This window comes from Zootoca vivipara, chromosome 9, assembly GCF_965207765.1.
Source record: "Zootoca vivipara chromosome 9, rZooViv2.hap1.1, whole genome shotgun sequence".
NCBI classification, from domain to species: domain Eukaryota; kingdom Metazoa; phylum Chordata; class Lepidosauria; order Squamata; family Lacertidae; genus Zootoca; species Zootoca vivipara.
The window spans coordinates 55,112,511-55,128,219 of NC_142592.1; the positions used below are offsets into that span (position 1 = coordinate 55,112,511).

The window sequence follows — 15,709 nt, forward strand, 5'->3', positions numbered from 1 at the left end:
TGCCGTGCCACAAGAGGAGCCAAAAATAGTTGTCTCATCCCTTCCCCCCTCCCACTGCTGCCCTGGAGGCTGGTCCCGGAGATCAGTGAACCTTTGTGAAGGTGTCATGCTAGTGGAAGCAGGGGGAGGAAAAGGGCACAGGCTACCTTTTTGTAGTTTTTGATACATAGGAAGGGATTTACTCAGAAGAAAGCAGGCGGCACTGAGAAGAAAAGCAGGGAGAAAAGGGGGGAGGGGAGGGCTTTCTAATCATTTCCTGTGTCTGTCTGTGTGTGTGTCTGTGTCTCTCTCTCTCTGTGTGTGTGTGCGAACAAGATCAGAGAAATGTGTGTGCTGAATGAGACAGAGTGCATACATGCATATCTTCTTCACAGCAGCCCACTACAATGCATCCATTTCATTGCCTGCCTTTGTTTTAAAATTAAAGTAGAAATTGTTTGGACCTCATATGGGGGTTTCCATGCTTACATATCACCCTCTTCACCACCAGTGAAAGGCAGGAAAGTCAATAGTGGGTGGAGCCAGAGCCAATTAATTCTAGTTTTGTCTCCATCTTTCTCTCTGCTGAGTTTATCGAGGGCAACACTGAGATTAAGGAGGAGGCAGCTGACAGGAAATGCTACCCACTGGATTGGTTTTAAGTAAGAAGGCAAGTGGTTGAGGGCAGACTAAGGTTGGTGGGGCACTACCCTGTTTGCCACAAGGGACAAGCCCCTCCATTGTTTACCATGCCACCTCTCAAAAATCTGGATCTGAACTTTCCCCATACTTTGAGAGAGTTCTGGTAATGGGTCCTGTCCCATTTTAGTCATAAATCTAGTCGCAAACAGGGTCAGTATATCTTACCCTCAAATAATTCTCTGCGACATGTGCATTTCAGAAAAAAGGAGTTGGTTCAAAGCTGGGGAAACAGGGACAGCTGCTGTCCAAGGTGCTGTTATACAATAGAAAGGGGGATACTTTGCACACTTTAGAACACACTGACAGATTTGTAACAAAGGTCAGAAAACTAGGGGCTCCTATTTTGTCAGCTGAGGTCATTCCAGAAGCAGAGACCACTTTGCTCTGGAGCTTTGTTGCTAGGGTCCATTTTGTAAGACTGGATTGTTCTGCAACTGACGAGAATGAACTATGTTTGCTAGTGGATTATTTCAAGCGAGTGAAGGGCCTGAGGGAATTGTATCCCAGATTGACATTATTGCAGACACTATAAGCAGTCACCATTCTACCCAAGGCAGTTAAAATAAATCCAGAGAAAGGATCTGCATGGAGGAAAGCCCAAACAATTTTGTCGTCTCCTAGTAGCATATCCTCGCTTTCACTCTGAACACTGCCTGCCTACTAGTGCACTGAATTAGGATTTATGATTCCTTAATAATAAGATGTCTCCCTTTCAATATTTCAAACCTCCATTAAGTTATTTTCTAAGCCTTCTGCAGCACTCAGATAATGTGGTAGGAGGTGTGAACATGTCAAAACTCAAACATGGAATGGTGGGTGATGTCTAGATGAAAGCATATGGTATATGATGACAGTACTGAGGGAAGAGAGGAAGTCAGTTATTGCATGTGTGAAGATGTAATAAACACATCAGCACCAAGCAGCCCCTCTGTTCCCCGAAGGCATAACATAAATGAGGCCCTCTTTTGCTTATTTTGGTACCAGGGTGCAAATTCTTTTCCTGGGTACAATTTGTCCTGCTACAGTCTCTCCATTGGAGCCAGAGTCCTAAATTGCCCTCAATAGCACCCACCAGAAACTTAGTGGTGCAGAAGTAACTCCACCTGCAGCCATTTACAGCAAAATCCTACGCAGGTTTACTCAGAAGTAGTTGAGTTCCCAAGTAAGTGTGTACAGGATTGCAGCCTAAGTCTCTTAAAAGTAGACATATCCTTCAGGACTGGCAAAGTGGGAGCATCCACAAGCACTTTAGATACTTCAATTTTGTAGAGTCTCAAAATATGAGACCTGGATATCTTGGCCAGTTCACAAAGCATTAGGAAAATAGGATACTGCCTTACATTGAGTCTAACCATTGGTCCATCTAGCAAAGTACTGTCTGCACTGACTGGCAGTAGTTCTCCAGCATTTCAGGCAGGGAGCTCCCGCAGCAATATGTAGAGATGCTGGGAGTTGAACCCAGGGGTATTTTCCATGCAAATTATGTACCACTGAGTCATGGCGCTTCCCCTGAAGGCATGGGCTGTGAGGAAAGAGGATCCATTCTGATGAGCCATATGGCAGCATTTCAAAGCACTTCCCACTTTCCTGATGGTCTCTTAATTGTCCTTCTGAAGCAGTTGGCTTTAGTGTGTATCACATGGGTTCTGCACGGGCATCTCAAGGAACACTCTGGGGGGCTAGAATGTCCCCTGTGGAACCTGCTGGAGATGCTTAAGGCTTCTTCTGAGTTGTGGCATGCAGTGCGCTTATACCACAGCAGTTAATCAAGTGAAGCAAATTCATGAAGCTAATTGAGGCAGAAAGAGGAATAAGCAAAAGTCCTTTTCAGAGTTCAGTATAAATATAGTGCAATTTAAGGAGGAGGGTGAGCCTTCCTCTGGGAACTTTGCTAGCAGCTGTAAATGCAGATTTTAAAAACCCCTTAGGAATGAAAAGTGGCTGCCATATTATTGTTGACATCTTTTGCTATTCTGTATCTTGATGTCTGTGGTGATGACTTTATGCACAACCCCCCCCCCAACAAAACACAGAAGCAGCTATCCAGCTTCTAACAGACTTCAAGTCTGAAGTGTGGCCCTTCACTATTCGCTCACTCTTCCCAAACTGCCTTTCTCCTTGGCTGGCAAAATGGCTCACAGCTTTTCATATGCTGATGACTCTGAACAGATGGGAGACAGGAAAAGTAAGGCCAATGGGACTAGGGTGAAGCATAATGGAATTAAGGAATGATAAACTAGAAAGCTTTCAAAGTATCAAGATTCTCCTTGTGAAGTTCTGCCAGGAATGAAAGTGACATACAGTATGTAACAAAGAACCATTTGGGCTTTTTTCTCCTGTAATTTTTGGTAGGAAAAAAATTGTACAGCTGCCCCTCAAATATGCAGAAGCCATGTATCCTTTTAATGATGCATTTCTGCTTACAAGGATATTTAAATTGCAACTCTGTCATTGGAAAATGTTATGTTTAACACACACCCTGGCTAGCACACTCACCAGATTTATGAATGCTTTGTGGAACACAACTGTTTCCCACCCACCGCACCAGTATCTGCACCATTTTAGAGTGTTTAATTATCAAGAATTTAATTGCTCCCACATGGCCTCACTCAAATGTGTGAGCTATTATCTATTTTTCAAAAAAGGTGAATACCAGCTCCTTCCTCATAGCCCTACCGTTTTGTGGCCATTTGAATAGATTATATTTATTTTCATGGGAGGTTGATGCTATCTTTCTCCAGTGCTATGATTCTATGTTGACTGGGATTCTCGTCCTTCCCTCCCCCAAAATCTTCCTCGCAGCAAGTCTTCCGACTATGCATGATGTAGGATTAGTGACTATCACTTTGGCAATATGATGTTTATGCACATACTGAGGACAATTTTGTTTAAGAAAGCTTTATGTGACCCAGTCACTTATCAAATATTAAGTTTAGATCTGTAGAAATTATTGTATTGTTTTTAGACTTTGTAGGAATTGTTGTATTGCTTTAGAGTTTGTAGAAATGGTTTTATCGTTTTTTTAGAACTTGCAGGTTTTGTATGTGTTGCATTTCATTTTTATCTTGTTGTATGCCACTTTGATGACTTCAGGCTGTGAAGCAGTTCATGAAGTTGTAAAATAAATAAATAAATCTAATACACGTGTTGGAAAGTTGTTTGTTTGTGTCTGGACACCTGTCAAGATATCACAACCAAATTTTGCATGGTAGTTCCTGAGACCAAGGAGAAGGTTTTCTTCTATCCATCAAGATGGCAGACTGAATTTTTCAGAACTGCATTATTTTAACCACCAGTTTAAGAACTGTTGTGATTGTTTGCTTTCTTGGAGTTCCCAAGGTACAAAGATATGAGGTTGCAGGTAATAAATAATGGCTTATCAGGTGACTGTTTCGGGATGGGGGCTAGAGATAATACAGCACTATGGAAAAACTCTAAAGGTTTTTGTGGCCTATTGCATCATGCTTTGTGTTGTTTTAAACTAGCATAAACAATAGACTGTACACATCAACAATTTTCTTGTGATTGCACAGCGTGGGTTCTGTAGTCTAAAGGCAGATAAGTGCTTTGCTTGGGAGAATGAAAATGGATTGGTGTGAAGAAACTAAAATGTCACAACAATTGTTTGTTTGGTGCAAGAAAGTGGTCAAAAAATTTCAAGAATCCATGTAGATAGAAATGAGAAATTTGAAAGAATATGGATATATTTAATGCTCTTTTGTTTAAGTGGACTCCTCATAAGTACTGTGTCATATTTCAGAATGACTGCCCGAGTTTCAAATCAGAATTCTGAAGTGATGCAGTAAGAATATTTGTTGGGGATGAGGTTTGGAAATCTTGCTTTTCCCAAGGCTCATACTGGGTCACCACCACTTTCTGATTCATATTCCCTTTCTTGCTGTGATGACTTATGGTACATAATAAATATTCACTTGTTCTCTGATTTTTAAAAACCACACTTCCATATCTACCACAGAAAGGGTCCACACATAGCCACATGCCATTTCTACTCCCATCTATGCCATCTCATTCTGCCATCTATGCCTTTCTGTTCTGCACAGCAGTCAGTGTTCTTTATGTATTGCACTGCATACTGGAGATATGCTAGCATGAAATGCCACATGCATAATGGGAACAGGTTATATGAAGCTTTTCTGACTCTGGAATTGCTTGGCCCCCTATATGATTTAATAAGAACAGGCAGGTGTTGTCATGGAAATCTGCTTATTTGCCTCCAAGCTCAGACACAGTGCCAGAAGTAGCAGCAGGAGTTTTCTAAACAACAAATGTTCCACAGGGCAAAGGTGTGGTCTAGTAGACTGAACACCAGGCAACAAAAATGAAGGGCTAAAGCATTTTAATCTAAAATCTTATATCAAAGTTGAAGCCCAGATTTAGGCACTGCTTGAACCACCTCTCCCTTTTCTCACACTGCTCCTTCTTTAAATCTGTCCTTGTCTTCATGAACAATAAGTGTACTCTTGATATTCTATGCAGTCAAGAGCAAAAGACTGTGATAAATAAATGGTTGAATTGTAGCAATACAAGTGAGACTGAAATTTTCATCCATTGCAACTTTTCAGCACTTGTCAGTTCTAACATTCCCACTCAATTTTGGGAGCTGAAAAAATTCTGCAAAATCATGGAATAAGGGCCTGAAATCATGGCACAGAAATTTCCCTGTCTTCCCGTACTCCACCTCAGACATCCAGCCAAAAAACAGAACATTGTATTTTAAACACTTGTTGGTCCAAAAAATGTTTGGACTTGCTTTACATTGCTTTACTTGCTTTATATTGCTCAAATAATTTTATCTAAAACAGAAGAAAGCACCAGTAAATGGAAGTCCGTTACTTTCAGAGTTCCTGAGGCTTATTTCTTCTCATAGGTTTCATAATCTGAAAGCCACAATTAAAAGTCATTTCACCACATTCTTCCTGCCCCCCCCCCCCGTTTTTGTTACATAGCACTAAACTAAAGAAAAGCCTCTTAGCATTTGCAGAGCTGAGAATTTAGTACAAATTATGTTGGGAAATGATATAACCAGAGCTAAGGTTCCCAAGCGACAGCCCTTTCTCCTAACTGCAACATGCAACGCCACCTCATCCCCCAAAGGAAGAAATGTGGGAAGGAATTGTATGTGCTCAAAGTCTCCCAAATAAATTCATGGGCAAATATAGAGAGTGTGCTGTGCAAAGAAAGCTGATCTCTCCATCACTTCTACTGACATCAGAATGGACACAAACCTTCTGTCAAGGGGCTAAACAAGGGGGGATTAAATCCCTGAGCCACTACTGACTACACGATTAACCTCTGCAGAAAATTAAAGTGCCTATGGAGAAGACCTTTTCCTCTGCAGCTGAGAGAGACAAAAATTGGGATTTGGATTAAAATTGGCAAGGCTGGTGATAAACTGCCACCCACATGCAACTGTTCCTGGCTAGAACTGAAAACGGTTTCTCCAGTCTCATATGGAATCCCTCACCCTGATTCACATTGGGTATTATTTTTTTCTCCATATTAGGGATGGAGAGAATTGTATCTCTCTGCACTGAACAGGAAGGCAAGCAGTAACTTGTCCAACTCAGTTGCCTCTATTCTACTAAACAATATATACATGTGCTCTATGCTAGAGCTTAGAATTAGTGCTGCCCTATTACTCTGGGTTTCAGTCACAACAGAATCTGTTATTCCCAATCTGACTCACTCACCATTCACCATAGCACACTGGATTAGTCCTTTTTGCCCTGGTAAATGCTTCTTCATCACCATTACTCTTCAGGATCTGTGATGGCCACCATTTTGAAAAAGCCTGGGAATCTCTGGAATAGGAATCCCTATATCTTGAAAAAGAGTTTCTGATGACAAACAGTTGTAACCAGCCTTTTATATGCCATGGGGAGTACATTTCAGCAGGCTACTTCTTGGAGAGAGTTTAGATAACAGTGGAAGCAGGGGATGCCTCCAGACTGACACTATTGTGGACTGGGATTTAAATGCATACCGGGAACTGTAGGCTTGTGTTATTAAAGTGATTAAGCCATTCTGTTGTCCTAGTGCAAGAAACCCACTTTTAAAAAAGAATGCACAGAAATGCAGAATGAACAAATTATTAATAGGAAGATGTATAAACACTGCACAAAGAAATGATGATGAATGTAGGATGAAGCCTCATTGTCACATAGTGTTCTCAAGAACAAATAAGAATAAAAGGTCAATAAATAAATAAATAAAGACTTCCATGCAAGATTTGTACAAGCAAATCAAGGTGAAAACTCAATAAACAAGTAACCTGGAGGAGCCCAGAGTGAAACAAGAAGACTTCAAATCGACACTTATTTTAAACCTAAGTCTGGAAGACTCTCAAGGCTCCACATTGCAACTGATCTAACTTATTTTTCTGATCTTATGAGTCTTCAGATACTTCCAACATTTCCTCATCACTGTTTTGGTTGGGTTTCAAGCCGGGCAGTCTCGAGCAGGTCGGGTGCCCTGGCGCTGAGGCACGGAGATCGCTCCAGCGCCCCCGCCCTCGCAGCGCACAGTGCCCCGCCTGCCGGCCCGGCGCCCTAGCATCCCGCGCCACCGGGACTATACCTAGAGCCGGCCCTGGTTTCAAGGAGGGAATGACAAGTCTTGAATGGCAAGATTTTGTAAATCAGTAGTAAGACACTATGGGAAGGATTAGTGCCATTTTTGGCATCAACTGAAGTCTTTCCTCTTTCGACAAACCTTTTAAGTGGAAATCTTTCCTGGTCATCTGCATTGGAATTGCTTTTAGGTATTTTTAGACATTTGAACTGTTTTATCACCTCAGTGTTTGTCACCATGGGCTCCTCTGGGAAGAAGGGTAGGATATAAATTAAATTTTAAAATAAACAATAGAGAGAGGGAAGTAGACCCAGAAAACACCGGCTGCCCTCTCTTGCCCCAGGTGGTCTGTTTATAGTTTGCTTGGTTTTGAGTGTATTGCTTTTAATGTATTAATTGCAATTCATTAATATTTTGAGCCATTCTGAGGACTTCACTAAAACAGGATCAATAAATCCACCCAATCAGTTATTAATCCATAATCCATATGATGACCATGGAATTGCAATTGCTTAGGAGTTAAATATTGGAGGTGTCGGGCTGAGCACTCAAAGCAGAGGCCCTATAAATGAATTGTCATGTCAAATCTTAAATCTTAAATAATCTGTATTCTACTTTACACTTCTTTACACCTGACCCTTAATGCCAAAGGGCTATAGAGTGGCACAAACCAAGAGTTAATACGCAATCATATGTTCCATAACTGAGAGCTGGAGCTAAAGTCTCAGAGTGAGCTCTGGCTCAAATTATAGCATGAACTTAGATGTAATTTTTAGAAGACTGTAGAAATGCTTGATATGGTGAGGATTGTCGTTATTAATTAAATGCCTTAGTGCAATGGTTTACCGAGCTAATGATGATGTTCATCCTTAACATGAGCATATGGACTGTTAATTCAAAGGTAGAACGGATCAGAAACTTCCTTCCTTCAAGCATTCCCCTGGGGGCAGAACTGGGAATGCAACTCACAAACAGTTTCTCTGGCAGATTCTGTATCTTCATTCATTTGGAAGAACATCTGGGAAAGACTCATAGCTTTGTTGAAAGCATCACAAGAGGTTTTTCCATGGATTCTGGCTAGTTCATAGGTAGGTTTTGCCATCACACTCACCAACAGTGTTATCACCTGCATGGCACTGTCAGTGCCAGCACAATGCTGCTAGGGGGGCCCAATTGATGGTGGGGAAGGGAAGAGGAGGAATGGTGGACTTTTCCAGGACATGTGGACTCTTGCAGCTGCTCAAGTATACTGGGTGCTTAACACTGGGCCTGATCTCATCACTGACTTGTTGCTTGAGTATTGTCCAGCAGCACTGATATAGTGCATTAAAGTGCTTCAGCTATATGTTCTCAGCAGTCTTTACAATAACCCTGTAAGGTAAGCCAGTACTGTTATCCACATATTACAAATAAGGGTTGAGAAAATGGTGTCTTACTTAAGGCCACCTAGAGAGTTTGAGGCTGAGGTGAGTTTTGAACTAGGGACTTCCTGGCTTGGAGCTCGTATTAAGTGGCCCATTTCCAAAAATAAGAAAGTAACATTTATTTATTTAAAAGTCTAGTCTCCTTTCCAATACCTCAGTCTTGGGACAGTTTACAATTTAATGAGCATTAATACACTTTGTTTAAGGATAATTTTTAAAGAGTTGCCTGGTTTTATAAGAATGCTTATTAGTTATAATCTGCCTCAAGCCTGAGGGACAGGAAAGGAAGCTAGACATTAAAGCTTATCAGCTTTTATTTAAATGCCTATTAGTTTTAAATTGTAAACTGCCCAATGCCTGAGGGACAAGTGAGGAGGCTGGACATTAATAAACCTTAAATAGCCCCCCCAATAGCTCATATTAAGCAATATTAGTGGGTACTACATCATGTTGCTTTGCCTATTCATGAGGTATTACACCTCTCATTGTAACAGGTTACCAAGACCACATGAATGGAATGGCCTTGCCCAGAAACAAGGTAATCAAAGTATTTCAGGGATGCTTTTCAAAATACAAGCAAAGCAGCAACTTCACAGAGCCCAGAATTATGGAAAACAAATTCTGCATTAGCACTAGAACTGTCACGGTGACAGCTACACTTCCCCAGCAAGCAACTGGTGCAACTAAGCCAGGCCTGCACAACTTATGATCCACCATGCCAAATGGAACCCACCATTCATGGCTGGTGGCCTAGCAGGGGCTCAATAAACCTCCTCATTTTCTGCCTGCCCAGGATTGCAAAAAGGGGAAGGGGGGTATTAAAGTCAGAGTCTACTATGTTCACCTTCGTGGATCACAAGTTGTGTGGCCCTGACCCACTCCAATAATCCAATCTTTAACATTTACAATTTAAGCAAGAGAGAGTTATAGTATTTTCCATTTCTTTCTCATGAACTATTGTACCCTTTAATGCGAGATGATGTTTCTTAGGGTTGTTGCACCCCGGCCCCCCCAAATCTGGAAAGCCTAACTTACATATTATGCAAACTGGTAGCTAATTATGCAAATCTAGCACATTCACTTTGCATTTTCCTCTAATAGTTGTGCATTTGCTCCTGGCACATGCCGCAAAAACTGGGGAAGTTGGCTCATGCTACGAAAGAGTGGTCTTTCTCATTCGTTCTGCCTCCATTTTCTTTCTGAGTCTGAGAGCCCAATAAATTCTGCTGGGGAAAGTCATGGCAGGCTTGTGTGTTCTACTGTCCCCTGTTTCTGTTACCTCAACAGTACATGCACCTGCTCCTCAGTCATGCAAAAGGAGAAAATGTGACCATTTTAGCTTATTCACTGCCCTCCTAAATCATGACGCATCTGCAGTTGTGCACAAAAAAGAAAGCCATCTCTCTTTAGAGGAACCATCCAGACTTCCTTTTGTGCCACATTTCTAGGCACAGGCCCACTTTTTAAAGCTCTGCGTCAGAGCGTGGTTTTATTTGGGGGGGGGCGCAGCACTTTCCCTGTAAAAACCCACTCTTTACTGCTAAATCGGAACAAACAGCAATCCACAGATAACCTGATTTGCTATTTGTTCTGATTTAGCGTTAAACTGCAAGTTTTCCTGGGGAAAGCAGTTGAGTGCTCGGATATGAAGCTTTAAAGAGCAAACCTGTCCCTAGAAAGTGTGGGGCAAAAACTAAGTGTGGATGAGCCCTGTGTTTGTAAAGCATAGCCTTGGTCAGGAGGAAATGTGATGGCTTCATAACTAGCAGAGTAAAATGTCGGTTGTAATTGCATACAGCCGTAGTACGGAGTAACAGATTTCAGTCAGCCTTCAAAATACTGTAATTACAAACCAGATACTTTGACTTGGATTTTAAAATGAACTATGTATCTCTTTTCTAGTTGTCCATCCATATCCCAATCATTCCACCAATTGTGCCACATGCAACACATCCCACAAGCTCCACCAGAGAAACATATATTGTACAAGCAAGAGAAGTGTGAAGCTTATCGCACCCTTGGCCATATTCTTTAGACTGCACCACAATATAAAATACTGCACGGGTCAATGGGGACAGAGACCAGACTATATTACTTACGGTATATGTAGCACATAAATCTGGAAGGGGCATAAAGAAGCCTAACACATTGGACTAATTCCTTGTAGGAAATTTTGGCCCACAAGAATGCCACCACCTGTTGAACAGTCCCACCTTTCTGAATCAAAATCTTTATCTTACCCAACTTGGTGCCCTCCATGTGTTCTGGACTACAACACGCATCAGCCTCAGTCAGTACAGCCAATGGTCAGGGATGGAGAAAGGGATACTGAGTAGTTTTAATTATGGGAATATATTGCTACTCTAGGAGAATTTTATTCAAGGAGAATATTGTTTTCCACCATGATTCAGCTCTGCTTCTCTATTGGTCAATTGACATCTATCACAACAGTAATACAACAACTTATTTATACCCCACCCATCTGGCTGGGTTTCCCCAGCCACTCTGGGTGGCTCCCAACAGAATATTATTAATAAATAATAATAATAATAATAAAACAAAACATTTAAAACTTCCCTAAACAGTAGTTTCCCCTTGCTGGCTGCAAGGCAGGAGAGAACATTATTCTTATTAAACAATTGGACAGAATGCTGTCTGCACATTTCCTCCTCTTTGGAATGACATGGGTATGTTATACAGTATTTTAAAAATGAAAGAGAGGACTCTAGACAAGCTGATGTCCTAAACTAGCACCAGGTAGCACACATAGAATCTAGAAAAAACAAAACCAATATGCAGGCTACACTGCTATTCTAAATGCAGTGTCATGTGACGTGTTGTTCTACTGCTTCAATTGAATATTTTCCAACTTCTAATGGAAGTAGGAAATAAGTAACCATAAAACAAGGAATAGCTGAAATCAAACATTTAAGATTAAAAGAGAGATTATCATTTTTGGCAGCATTTGTCAGGGCAGACCTCTAATTGCAGCATAGACAAATTTATTCATAAGCCATTTACTCGACACGCGTGGGGTTTTATTTTTTAGCTAGGCATTATGTTTTAACATTTTTGTTATGTGACCACAATGGTTTGGTCTAGGCATCCTAAAAAAACACTCCTCTAGATTACTGCCCACCACAGTGATAACCCTAAGATGAAAAACAGATCCTACTTTTAATGTGTGCATATCTAATACAATATTGTTATGTTCATCATATCTATCAAGACTGCATTTTCTCTCTTTCACCTTCTCTCTCTCCATCTTTCTCCACCTCTCTCTTTCTTATCTCCAAAAGATGTGCTTAATACACCTGACATGTCCCATCTTTGCTCAGGCAGGGTCCCAAACTGGATCATGATCCAATAATTGAAGACCAATGCTTAGACACAGTTAATGATGTTGGGCCCTCAAGACGGCTCACTGTTTACCTAGCCACTGACTAAAATGCTGTGTATAGTCACTTGAACTCAACACTCCTCTGAGTGGCTTCATTTTAATTTCCCCACAATGTCTCTGAAGCCCTGGCATAACATTGCTCCAGAGTTGAGGTGGATAAAGCCTGGTTCTTTATCAGTGCCCATTTTGCCATTTGTCATTCTACTCCATCATGTTTCCACCTCAATCTGTAATTATTTAAAACCTCATTAAAATGTGTATTATTTTTAATGTCTATTTTTTCACAAGATACATAGCATAGAGAACAAAGTTTACTTGCAAAACCAGAGGCAGTAGAGGTCAATAATGTACTGTAACTGAGAATGATAGATGACTCTAGGAATTCATGAAGGACACAAATGTGAACAGTTATTAGCTAGGGTGCCCACAGCAGCCAACCTAACATTTTGAATATCTCTACTATCTAAAATTGTTGAGACTGAGTGAAAGGGAGTGGAGTTGACTTTTTAATACACTTTGCAACCAAAATTCAAATATGCTGTGCTAAGACAAACCACAGGTCAAAGTGATCTGGCAGTTTTTGTATTCAGGAAAAGGGAATCCAGAGAAAGAGTCCAGAGACTAGATATGATGACGCACAGAAGCTAGAATAAGTGAAGATTATGATATCAGTGTTGACAAATATAGACATTACATTATACTGATAGAAACATGTGGAGGAAAGTTTGTGCATAAGCTATAAATGCATATGTTTGCAAACCGGCATGGATTATATAGAGAGCCTGCTAACATGCACACATTGAAAGAACATTTTGTAAAGGATAATACAATTAAGATAATGAAAAACCTATCTCAATTGCTAACATGAATCTTCATAGACTTCTGAGGGTTTAAAATATATACAATGACAGCAGATCTATTTGTTTAAACCCAGGGCTCCACCCCACCCCACTATACTGGGCTCCACACATACCTATGCCCACACAGATAAATCTAAGCAGAGTTGCCTGGTTCATTTACTCAGAAATAAATGCCATTTTTTAAGGGAGGGTATTCCTACGTAAGATGTTTATGATTTCAGTCTTATGCTGTACCTAACTTTCTCCAGACTGGAACCCTGTGTCTGTTCAGGGACATGTGACTACACACTTAAATGTCACTGCACAGGAATATTTAACTACATGCTCAACCATTTGAGATAGCAAAACAGGTTAGGGCTTTAAAGCCACAATCCCATGTCTTGGAGCGTGTAGTTCATGCTGCCAGGGGCGTCTATTTGCATGTTTATTTGTGGGTTGTTGGTATTTTTTGTTTTAAAGATTCTTGTTATTTTCTGTGATGTTTATAATTATTTTGCTCTCCCTTTTTGCTTATATTTTATACATCGCCTTGAGATGTGGAAGGTGATTAATAAATAAGCGCAGTAGCAGCAGCGTTAGCCTTGATTTATCAGAACCTAATATCTAATCTAGACATCCAAATCCCAATGAGGGTCAGGTGCACTTTATCACATGCTCTGCATGGTTTAATCTGAAAACCCACACCTGCGAACACAGGAACATGGGAAGCTGCCTTATAGTGATTCAGACCATTGGTCCATCTAACTCAGGCATCCCCAAACTGCGGCCCTCCAGATGTTTTGGCCTACAACTCCCATGATCCCTAGCTAACAGGACCAGTGGTCGGGGAAGATGGGAACTGTAGTCCAAAACATCTGGAGGGTCGAAGTTTAGGGATGCCTGATCTATCTCAATATTATATACACTAAGTCTTGGAAACACCACGGAATGAACATGGGACCTTCTGCTTGTAAAGGAGATGTTCTACCACTGAACCACAGTCCTTCCCAAAAGGGAGAGGAGAATTATGAAGAGCAGCAGTCCTTTTCAAACCCAAGACCCGCCATTAACTGAAACTTACAACATGGGACCCAGTTCTCTAACCGTCCATATCATCTTCCTGTGCTCGCTTCTCATTTGCCAGGTATCAGGAAAGTATAGAAAAGGAAACCTTGGTAAATGCAATATGCATTGTAAATGTGACCAAGGTGTACCTGCTGCAATCCTCTTTTATGCATTGTCCCCCACTTTCTTTCTTTCATTTTTCCTTACAAAAATCCCATACAGAAAAAAGAAAATGGTGGTTATGATTCTGCTGTGACCCACCCAAGATCAAGTTGCTCGTGACACACTTGTGGGTCCCTCCTGACCCACAAACCGAAGAGCAGTGCTACAGAGGATGCTTTAGGGTGAGGACTAGAATTGCTACCTCTCATTTGTTCTCTGACAATGAATCTATTCCTTTTAACTCATGGGGAGTGAACATGGTGCCCTCCCATTAGTCCTGACCATTGGCCATGCTGGCTGAGGCTAATCCAACATTATCTGGAGGGTATCATGTCAGCTACCCCAACTTGCCTTCAGTTTGTAAGATGAGCAGGAATTCAACAGACACAGTTTCCCTCAGTGATCTAGAAAAAGGGTGTGCTTGTTGAATTTCTCTCTCTCTCATGCTATTGTTAAGAGCACAAAGACTCTAGATTTCTGGAAAGAAACAACTAAAATAATTAAAGGTATGAGGCATCTGAATGATGTTGGTAAAACAAGAATATTAAATAGATCTTTAACTCCCAAACCACAGCACAATTACTTCTCAGACTATTAAAAAATAATAATGGTTATATTTTGCCTGATTTTACCCTTCTGAGAGCTACAATTCCAAGCACCTTAGCAACTACAGTTCCCAGGATTCTTTGGTGAAAGTCATGTACTTTAAAAGTGCTTTAAACATATGATGAGGATGTGATCTATTAAATCTACATGCAGACTTTTTCAAAGTACAGTAGTATAATAATAGTAATCGTGAGTGATAGATGAAATTGATGATGGATGTAAGAGTCTATTAATTAAAATAAGGGAATATTATCATTCCCAAATGATTGCTAATTATGTATAATACGTTCCAGAAAATGATTCTGTTGTAGTTAATCTTGATGTTGAAATAGATCTTAACATATATTTTTTAAGGTAGCCTCTTTCAGGAAAAAGTTTCTTAAAAGAAAGGGGATGGTACTCAAATGGGTCAAATCCTCTAATCTACAGCACACACAGGGATGCCCACACATATGGAAGGAGGGAGAGGGAAATAGAAAGAATGTGATGACTTTTGTGATGATTCAACGGTACAGGAAATGCACTTTGCACATGCTCAGAAGCAACTTCTTTGCTGTTATTTCTTCATAGATTTCCATCTAGCTCATGGCATTGAACACAGATTTTAGGGTTCGGTGGCCAGGGGGGCAGCTAAAGCTCTCCACGTGGCTTAATTTGAGCCAAGATTCATCAGACCTTAGCTCTGGAACCCGTATTTAATGCTAGTAACACAGTCTTGGGGCATATGAAGTAAGAACAGTGCCTCAGTAAACATGCAAAATGCCCCTTCTTCAATTCCTGCACATCACCAGGTTGTTGGTTTTTTTGCACTTGACTGATAAATATTAGCTGTGTGAACTGACATTCCAAAGAAAAACATTGTGTTCAAGGTGTTGTGTGGGTAATAGGAAGGATGCAACCGAGGTGTGTGATCTGTGACAGCCCATTCACACAGACAAGCC

The 15,709-nt window shown here is 40.8% G+C and overlaps 1 protein-coding gene across 1 annotated transcript in view; it reads right to left on the reverse strand.

The window, feature by feature from the left end:
* Nucleotides 1-15,709, reverse strand: part of CACNA2D4 (calcium voltage-gated channel auxiliary subunit alpha2delta 4) — a 169,673-nt gene that overhangs the window by 42,597 nt on the left and 111,367 nt on the right. The gene's annotated exons all lie outside the window — the stretch shown is intronic.